The sequence below is a fragment of the Trichoderma evansii genome, assembly GCF_050947405.1.
Source record: "Trichoderma evansii strain SZMC 28006 chromosome Unknown GGI43scaffold_43, whole genome shotgun sequence".
Classification (NCBI taxonomy): domain Eukaryota; kingdom Fungi; phylum Ascomycota; class Sordariomycetes; order Hypocreales; family Hypocreaceae; genus Trichoderma; species Trichoderma evansii.
The window spans coordinates 33056-41901 of NW_028145163.1; positions in this window are offsets into that span (position 1 = coordinate 33056).

Genomic DNA, 8846 nt, shown 5'->3' on the forward strand with positions numbered 1-8846 from the left:
CGCTTGGTCCGCTTGGTCCGCTTGGTCCGCTTGGTCCGCTTGGTCCGCTTGGTCCGCTTGGTCCGCTTGGTCCGCTTGGTCCGCTTGGTCCGCTTGGTCCGCTTGGTTTACTTGGTTTGCTTGGTTTGCTTGGGGGAAGCTATATACTGGTGGCAGTTAAGGCAGCCTAGAAGGGTTTATAAATCTGTCTAGGCTTAGTACTGAGAGAGTGTTTATTATAAACTCTTCACTAAGCTAGCCTACTATTAACAAATCCAGCTAGTATAAAATATTAGCGTTATAAGCGCTATAAAATAATATATTATATTTTTTTAAGTATATTAATTACTACTAGGTTTTTAATAAAATAATAAATATTTAAATATTTACTAGTTTTATTTATATTATTACCTAGCGCTAAAACTTTAAATAAAGTAATTATATTAACTTGCTACTATATCTTATTATATTATAAAATATATAAATCTTATTACTTATTTAATATAAAAGTATAGCTACGCCTTTATAAAATACACTCGGGCTATTTATTATAACAAGAGGTATACTTTTATAAAAGCTGCCTTGTAAGGCTTAGAAGTATCTTTTTATAAAATAATTAATTTAAAAATAATTAATTTTAAATAAATACTTATTTAAAAAAGTTAAGTTGTAATAAAATAGTTATTATTATAAAAGTTAAAAAATAATATTATTATTATTAAATAAGTAATAATAATAATAATAATAATAATAATAATAATATTAAATATATAAAATATATATAAAAAAAAAATATTTACTTATTTAATTTTTTTTTTTATTTTTAAAAAAAAATAAATTTATTTATTTATTTTTTTATATTTTAATTTTTAATATATAAAAAATATAAATATATTTATTTTTTTTAAATATATATTTATATATTTTTATTTAATATATTACTAGTAACTTATAATTTAATAATATTAAAAAATTAGTTTTATAATAAAATAAACCCTGGATTTTTTAATAATATTTATAAATTTTAATTAATTATATTATTTAAAAAAATTATTTTAAAAATTTTAAATTTTAAAAAATTATATATAATTAAATTTACTTATTATAAAAAAAGTTATATATTTATATATATATATATATAAATTATTTTTAATTATTATTATATAAAATATTTTTAATTATTATTATATAAAATATTTTTAATTATTATTATATAAAATATTTAAAAAAAAACTTATAAATAAAAAATAATAATATTTATAAGCAGGCTTTAACTTATATTTAATTATAATATATTAATATATATTATTAATAATTATTTAAAAATAATAATATTATTATTTAATTTAAAATTTTAAGTTTTTTTAAATTCTTTTATAATTTTTTTTTTATTATTATTATTATAATTATAAAAAAAAAAAAAAAAAATTTATTATTATAACTTAACTTTTATAGTTATAATAATAGGCTTACAGGGTAAACAGGAATAAATTAAAGTAAAACTATTCCTTTAATTATATATTACTTAATAAACTTAATTATTAAATATATTAAAAATAAATATTTAATTAAATATATAAATTTAAACTTCTTATACTTATTAAAATAATTTAAATAGCTAGTTATTAATATATTAGTTATAATAAAATTAAAATATAACTTGCTAAGTCTTATTAACTTTAATAGTAATTAATTACTATTACTTATTATTATTACTTATAAATTCTTTAACTTATTTACTAATATAAACTTAAATTTTAAATTTATTTTTTAAAAATCTTTTTATATTATTAATTTTATTTAAAAATTTAATAATTAAGTTATTATATATTAATAACTTTTATTTAAATAATTACTAAATTTACAAGTAATATTAAAAAATATATTTAATTATAAAATAAATAATAATATTAATAAAAAACTTATAAGATTATTATAAGTAAAAGCTAATATTATAACTTAACTAGTAAATATAAAAAAACTAGTATAATAAATAAAAATCTAATATATTATAAATTAATAAATTATTAGTAATTTACAGCAGTAATAAAAAGCAGCTTAAATTACTATTACCTAGTAAGCTTAAATTATTATAAATTTATAAAAGCAGCTTTAGGGGATACAGGGTAATATAATAGTACCTGTACTAGTAATAACTATTATAACTTTAATTATTAATATTACTTTATAATAATAAAACCCAGGAAAAATATTTAAATTAAAAATACTTATATTATTTAATAAAAATTTAAAAAAAATTTAAGTTTATTTTATAAATATAAAAAATTATTTTAATTATTTTAAAACTATTATAAATATAAATAAATTTAAGATTTATATAACAAGGGGAAAACTTACTAAAATTATAAAAAACTAATATAAATTATATTTATAAAACTTAAAAAATAATAATATATTAATATAAAAAAAAGAAACTATAATTTTTTTTATAAAATATATTAAATTTAAAAATTAATTAAAAGCCTTATTTAAAAAAGAAAATAAGAAATAAAAGGCTAAAATAATACTTTTTAATATTAAATAAGAAAAAAAATTATATTTTAAATATATAATTAAATTTATATATTTAAATATTAAAATAAAATATAATAATATAACTAAGCATATATTATATTATACTAGCTTAAAACCTGAAATTAAAAATACCCTGTTATTAAAAAATCCTTTAAAAATATTTAAAATATTATAAAAGAAATTTATTAAAATTAATAAATAATAATATAAATAATAGCAAGAATAAAAAATTAAAAAAACAGGAAATTATATAAAAATATACTTATAAGCTAATAATAATAAAAAATATAAATATATTATTAATAATAATAATAATAAACTAGGAAAAATAAACTTAAATTTTATTAATTATAAAAATAAAAATTTTAAAAAAAAATTTAAAAAAAAGTTTAATAAAAAATATAATTATTATAATAAGCCAGGTTATAAAAAAAAAAACTATTATATTAAAAAAAATAAAAAAGAAAAATTACTTTTAAATAATTTACTTAATTAAAAAAAGCTTAAATTAATATTATATATAAAAACACTTATATAAACTTAAATTAAATAGCTTACTATTATAATAATTATATTATTTATAAAAATAATAAAAGAAAATTAAGCTATTACTTTAAAAAATTTTAAAAAATTAAAATAATTAAAAAAATAAAAATTAATATAATAAAATTTTATAAAAAATCTTATAATTATTATACCTTTAATATTATTATAAGTATAGTATTTATAATTTAAAAAATATTAAATATAAATACCTAGGATACTTAAAATATAAATTAAAAAATTTAAAATATAAGTGTAAAGTTAAATAATAATATAATATAAATATAATAATAAAACTTTTTTAAAAAAAAAAAAAAATTAAAACTTATTTTAAATTATTTAAATATTTAAAATATAAGAAAATAAAACTTAATTTAAATTATAAATTGAAATAATAATTATATTTAAAATAAATAAAAAAAATTACTATAAAAAAATTAATAAATGCTAGGAAATAATAAAATACTTTAAATATAAATTAATAAACCTTGTATATACTTATAAAACTAGATAATAATAAATAATAAAAAAATCAGATTTAACTTAAAAAAATTATTTATACTATTATAATATAATTATAAATAAATTAAATTAAAAAAAATATATATTAATAAAGTTATTATATAAATAAAAAATAAATTACAAGCTTTAAATAAAATATTATTAAAAAAAAAAAAATTAAAAAAATTAAATAAAATTTTATTTAAAATATTAAAATAATATAAAAAAAATTAAAAATTATTTAATTTAATATTAGAAATATAACTGCTTTACTTATAATAAAATTATTATATTAATTTTATAAATAAAAAAAATAATAAAATTTTTTTTAATTTATAATTTTAATAAAATAAAACTTAAAACTTTAAAAAAATAAATATAAAAATAACTAGAAGAAAAATATATTAAATTATTTACTTTATAAGCTAAATACCTTATTATATTTATATTAAAGAAAAATAAAAAATTATAATTAATTATTAACTATTAATAATTAAATAAAATTACTATTAAAAACTAAATCTTATTATTACTTATTATAAAAATTTAAAATTATTTAACTAGTATAAAATAATTTATTATTTTAAATTTTAAAAAAATATATAATTTAATTTATATTTAAAAAAAAAAAAAAAAAATAATATTTAAAATATATTATAAATTATTTAAATATTTAATAATATTATTTAAATTAATTAATATACCTGTAATATTTTAATAAATAGTTAATTATATTTTAAAAATATTTATAAATAATTTTATAATTATATATTTAAATAATATTTTAATATTATTTAAAACCTTTAAAAAACACTAGAAATATATTTATAAAATATTATAAATATTAAAAAACATTAACTTATTAATAAAATTAAATAAATATAGTTTTTATATATAAGAAGTTAAGTTTTTTAAATATTTAATTTTACTAGGATAAGTATAAATAAACTTTAATAAGCTTATTATAATTTAAAACTAAAAATTATTAAAAATAAAAAAAAAAATATAAAATTTCTTAAAATTAGTAAATTATTATTAAAAATTTATTAAAAATTATAATAAAATTATTAAATTACTTATTAATATTACTTACCTGGAAAAAAAAAAAAAAAAAAAAAAAAAACTTAAAAATAAAAAACTTATATATAAAAAAAAAATAAAAGAAATATTTTAAAATTTTAAAAATATTTTTTTAAGTAAACCTGTACTTATTATATATAATTTAAATAAGCTATTAAAAATTAAAATAAATACTTTAAATTTTATAATTAAAAAAGTATTAATATAATAAAATAAAAAAAAGAAATCTTACTTAATAATTTTCTTTTTAAAAAAATTATATAAGCTTAAATTAAAATATTTTATTTATAATAAAAAATTTATAATAATTATTAAAATATTTAAAAAATAATAATATTATTATATATTAATGCTAAGTATTTCAGTTTTATTTACTTAATTTGATTTCTTTTCGGACCGAATTCAGCGGCTAGAACTAGTATTTCCTTTTATTATTTACCTAATTTGATTTCTTTTCGGACCGAATCCAGCGGCCAGAACTGGATTTTTCTCTTATATTAAATATATAAATACGCAAAGTTTTTCTCTTTTCTATCTCTTTTAATAATATATATTTATTATTTAATCTTATGTTATTTACAACGGCTGTGCATTCCTTAATACGCAATGCTTTACAAAATACTATTATTCGACATACTTAGAAACACTTGCGCCGACAAGAACACCAAAAAAATAAAAAAACCCCTTTATAATATTATAAAATACGAAACGAATTAAATAATACTACATTCTTACCAAAGAATTATACTAATATAATACAAGTTAATTTATATTATGTAATAATGAAATTCTAAAGGTAAGTATTAATTAATATATAATAAAATTTAAAATTAATCTTTTATAAATTTTGTGAAATTAATAAATATCCTTACTAGGAAAAAGTAATTAAATCTGATTATTATAATAAAGGTTTAATGATGTTATTTCTTTTTTGGATTAGTGAAATATATACAGATCTGGAAGATAATAATAATAAAATGAAAACTATTAGTTAATATTAGAGAGATTTTAAAATGTTATATACTTAAGAAAATAAGGGAGAGGAAATTAAGTTATTAGTTAGCCTAGAAGTTTTAAAAGTATATACTTTATATTTTAATTATTATTCTGCTAATGAAATCTAATTTTATATTAAGTATATTAAAATAAAACTTAAACTGATCTATAATTATAATAATTAACCTGGTTTTAAGCTAGTTATGGGCGTGGATAATCTCTTGCGTGGATTAGTATATTACTGGTCTTATAACTAAAGTATATTCCTAATAGAAGATGATTGGCTTGATTTACCCCTTATAATATTATTTTAAGCATATACAGGCTGCTGGCCTGCTAAACTTGTTAATAGCATTAAAAAAGTGGGAAATTTGAATGTATTCCTGAATAATATAAACTCTAGTAATACAAATTCTGTTAATACTGATTTGGCTGCTAATAATATAATTATAACTCCTTAAATAAACTCTATTAGCATTAATATAAATAAACTGCTAAAGAGATTATATAAAGTATTATACTATAAAGATATTTATTTATGGATTATAAAGGATTTAAATAGTGGAAGAGATATACTAGTAATGGAGGTTTTTTTTTACTATTATAAAAGGGAGAATAATAAACTAAAACTGTATATTTTTATATTAAATAATTCCAAGGTTTATTTACTAATATTTATATAATATTATTTTTTTATTCTAAGAAAACCCCTTTCCTATTCTCTGCCTAATAGCTCATATTTTAGCATGTGTTATTTGAGATGATGTAATTAAGGTTACTAGCTATTAAAATGCGAAGCTATTTTTCTTTATAAAACTTTGCAGGGACACTGTAAAAGTTTATTAAAAAGAATTAAAATTAAAAATATTATTATTTTAAAAATCTAAGCGTGATGCTGCTGAAGGTTATAAAAAATCAGAGATAGATCTTATGAAGTATTTATTATATTTATTTTATTTGAACAGACTTGGTGTAAATTTGGGGTTTGAAGATAGATTGATATTATATGCCCTTTGACGTGGCACTGCTAATGCTATTCTCGGAGCCGCTCCTGATGCCATTGTTGATCAGGTTATGAGATATAATCCAATGACTGGATGTTTAGCCAATGCCTATTTGAACAGCTGAATAGGATTTAATGTCTAAGATGCTTACCTTGAAAGGGACCCGTCCGCTGACGGGCTAACTCGAGCATTCACGCATATGGGTATTTAATGTGACTAAGAAGTTCCAAGGGTTATCCTGAACGAGGTGTTAAATGACATAGAGCCGGACCTGATTATTACTGAGCTTAAGAAAAAGGTTAAGGAGAAAAAGAAATTTATTAAAGAAAAGTATAGAATAATTAAATTAGCACTAGATGAGGATAAAATTAAGTATGGTTGACTTTTTAAAGATCTTAATAAAGCAGAAAAGTTATTTAAAACTGATATAATTAAAGCTTATTAACTTGCTTTCTGTGAGCGTTTATATAATAAAGAGTTGGAAAATTAACTGAGAGGAGAAAATGTTAAGTAAAAAGCTGAGCCAGTTATTTAACACCACCTAGAAGAACGGACGCGGCTCCAAACTGTTCTCTGTGACTTAACACAGAATTTAAGTCCTATAACATTAACGGATAGAAAAGTCCAAGCTATTGACATGATAATCCTTCTCGCTTCTCGTCGTGAGATACTACAGCAATCGCCACTATCGCCGCCATCGCCGCTATCGCCACCAGATAAACACAATACAGGACAGATTCCGTCTTATAACCCAGAGCTTCATTTAAAAGACAATGAAATCTCGCTTAGGCTGAATAAAGCTTAGTGTATTTACTGCATAGGAAATGAGAGGCTATAATATAAAGATTACATGAAAATATTCCGCTGTGTTGATAATATGCGAGCTTATGTTGATAATACGCATTTCAAATTTGAAAAAGCTATAGAAAAATTTTCATGCTACCATCTATAATGCAAGCTTAAAGGCCTAGTTTTGAATGACATGGATTATTTTAAAAATCATGTGGAGAAAGTGTATGGGATAAGTCTTTGGAAAAACAAGAATCGCATAAAAAGAGCTGGCCAACAAGCAAGACACATTACATTACTTTACTATAATAATATAATAGTCTTTTTAAAAACTTAAAATTTGAAATGATATAATATAATTAACTTAAATAAATATATATATATACTTTCTTTTGCACTTATTTGTATAAATTAAATATATAGTTATATTGCATGGTAATTATCACTATTATATAGCTAGGTCACATAACCCCAGATTTCACCACCTACTTGTTTAAGCCACCGCCTACTTGTTTAAGTCACCGCCTACTTGTTACATCTAGGCATAGTTAACTAGTACGTGCATAATAGTAGCACTAGTTTTAAGTCGCCGAAAGTTTATAAAAAATAGGCGCTGCAATATAGCGGATAAGGCCTGTAATTTAGCAAATAGGCGTTGTGCCTTTATAAATTGGAGCTGTAATTTAGTGGATTATCGCTGTATTACTGTGGATGGAGAGCTATATTATAGCGGGCAGGCGCTGTATTCTAGCACTAAAAGTAATAATACTGTTACAGAACTTCACTTGTTGAGTGCTGCTTATACGCTAGATACGCTGTATACTATCTACTTGTTTAAATTATTGTTTATTTGTACTTCTTAATTTAATTATATGTTGATTCTTTTATCATTTTGCTAGTTTTCTACTATAAAATATGATGCTGTATATAGTACTTCTTCTTCAAAACAGTTCCGCATTCTTTTTCGTTTATTTTTAATTTTTCTGGGTAATATATAGCGCGGATCGCACTTATCACAATTAGCTTGGGGAACGTTAGTGCTAGGCCGTATGTATATAGGGCTAATAACCCTGCTTCCACTGCTAAATGGTCCCCGAAGTGTGCGGCCGAGGTCTAAACTATCTTGAAGACACCTAACCTTGGTATGTTTTGTAAAAAGTAGGACTAAAGGCAGGAACTCGCTAAATATTGTTATTTGTTTATTGGCATCAAGAGTTAGCCAGTTATTAGAAGAAAGCTGTTCTAGGTCAAACTTAATGCGACGTAGCGGAGTTAGTGCCGAAAAGCACTTATGGCTCTTGATTCCTAGCTCCATAGCGGCGCAACTAGTTAGATGCGAGAGCACCCAAGCTTGTGCGACACACGGATTATCCTTATCCGCAGGGTTACTGATACAAGCTCGCCAGTCCCTAAACTGAA